At 54.1% G+C, this 2,365-nt stretch overlaps 1 pseudogene across 1 annotated transcript; it reads left to right on the top strand.

Annotated features, from left to right (window-relative positions):
• Window positions 1-736: 736 nt before the first annotated feature.
• LOC308268030 (Krueppel-like factor 4) lies at window positions 737-2,094 on the top strand (annotated as a pseudogene). The gene has a single exon. The product of its transcript is annotated as a Krueppel-like factor 4 (transcript).
• Window positions 2,095-2,365: the final 271 nt, after the last annotated feature.

Genomic DNA, 2,365 nt, shown 5'->3' with positions numbered 1-2,365 from the left:
GTGTAGCTCTGGTAGAATTCCCTGGGTTCCAACCCCAGTACTGCAAAAAAAAAAGTAGAAAGAAATGAAAGAGAAAGAAAGGAAGGAAGGAAGGAAGGAAAAAAGAAAAAGAAAGAAAGAAAGGAAGAAAGGAAGGAAGGGAGGAAGGAAGGAAGGGAGGGAGGGAAACAAAGAGAGTTCCCTGGGTGCGACAGCAAGCATGGCTGAGGGAGCACTGGAGCAAAGGTGGTGTCGGTGGCAGCAGAAACCCAAGTGCCCCTCCCTTGGCCCCCCCCCCCATCCGCCGGTGGTTCGGGTCCATGGCTCATCACTGTCCCCCAGGGCTCCGCGCCTTGCGCCACCCCCAACAAGTATCTCCGGGCGGCCATGGCCCTTCTCACCTGCTGGTGCCACCTGCCCACTGCCCCAGCCACCACTTTTGCGCTGACCAGAGTTGGGTGTAGGGGGGACACTGCTGAATCCAAGTTGCGCAGCCCGCCCCCCTACCTACTCACTCGCCTTGCTGATTGTCTATTTTTATAAAAGTTTACAACTTTTTCTAAGAACTTTTGTATAAAAAGAAATTGATAAAAAAAAGACATCTTCAATTTATATTTAAAACAAAGAAAATGATCTTGGGCAATTTGGGGTTTTTTTGGTTCCGCTTTTAAGTCTTTCCCCCCCTCCTTTGTCGACTTTGTAGTTCGGATAGGCCCGCTGCTTTGGGCTCCCGAGGACCTGCTGGGTCTCCACATTAATGAGGCAGCCACCTGGTGAGTCTGGCATGGCTATCTGCAATACGCTGCTTTTCCACCTTCCCGTCCAACCTGGCGTGAAGGGAGAAGACACTGTGTCCGGCAGGTGCCCCAATAACTGCTGGCGGGAGGAGCTCTCCCACATGAAAAGACTTCCCTTGGTGCAGCTGGCTGCCCCAATGACCTGGCGGCACCGGGGCCAGGGACCTGGAGAGTGGCAGAGCCAGCGCGGCCTGCAGCAGTAGCACTCTGGCCCTCCTGCCTCGGAGGGAGACGGAGGAGTTAACCATCTCCTGGACCTAGACTTTATTCTCTCCAACTCCTTGTCATCAGAAGGCAGTGGCCACCTCCATGTCCTCCTCGGAGTCAGTCTCCTCATCCTCGCTGAGTAGTGGCCCTACCAGTGTGCCCTCCACCTGCAGCTTCAGATATCCGATACTGGTGGGGGAGACCCGGGCATGGTACCGGGAGGCTCTGGCGGTGGCCTCCTTGGAGTCCGCGTTCACTTCCACATGGCCGAGCTCCTGTAGCACGAATTGGACCCGGTGTACATTCCACTACTGCAGCCGCAGCAGCCAGGTGGCGGACTGATGGGTAAGTTTGTGTTGAAGGCATCCCTGGGCGTCCCTGACAGCGAGTACAACAGCCCGTCGGTCATCAGTATTAGCAAAAGCAACCCAGAAGGCAGCCACTAGGTGGTGGTGGCACCCTACAAAGGAGGGCCTCCTCGCATGTGGCCCAAGATCAGGCAGGAAGCAGTATCCTACTACATTGTCTTTCGACCCCTAGAGGCGCACTTGGACTTTGGATCCGGCTCACTGCCTGAGAGCACATGACTTCTCCCTGGGGCGGCAGCTCCCTAGCAGGACTACTACACCCTGAGTCCCGAGGAACTGCTGAGCAGCCAGGACTGCCACCCTACCCTGCGGCTTCCTCCAGAATTCCATCTCCATCCAGGGCCCAACTACCCACCCTTCCTACCACACCAGATGCAGCCACAGGTCCCACTGCTCCACTACCAAGAGCTAATGCCACCTGGTTGCTACCTGCCAGAGGAGCCCCAGCCAAAGAGGGGAAGAAGGTCCGGCCCTGAAAAAGGACAGGCACTCACACTTGTGATTATGCTGGCTGCGGGAAGACCTATACAGAGTTCTGATCTCAAGGCACACTTGTGAACCCACACGGGTGAGAAACCTTACCACTGTGCTTGGGCCGGCGGTGGGTAGAAATTCGCCTGCTCTGATGAAGTGACCAGGCTCTACCGCAAGCACAAGGGCCACCGCCCATTCCGGTGCCAGAAGTGTGACCCAGCCTTCTCCAGGTCGGACCACCTGCCTTACACATGAAGAGGTACTTTTAAATCCTGAGCAGTGAATCTGACCCACACCCACCCATGGGAAAATTCAGATTTTTTTTAACCTTTCATACTATCTCCCCTCTTCTCTGGAGAGTAACCTACCCGGCAAGCACTACAATCATAGTCAAGTTCCCAACAAGTCAGCTCATGAATAGATAATCAGAAGAAAGGAGAAATCCAAAAGACAAAAATCATAAGAAGAGATGGGGTCTGTGACTGGATATTATAGCATTCCAATTCCAAATCCAAATTGAACATGCCTGGTCTTACAAAA

Source organism: Muscardinus avellanarius (genome assembly GCF_963383645.1).
Source record: "Muscardinus avellanarius genome assembly, chromosome: 10".
In the NCBI taxonomy this organism is placed as follows: Eukaryota; Metazoa; Chordata; class Mammalia; order Rodentia; family Gliridae; genus Muscardinus; species Muscardinus avellanarius.
The sequence above is the reverse complement of the archived record's forward strand: the minus strand, read 5'-3'. Positions and strand labels throughout refer to the sequence as shown.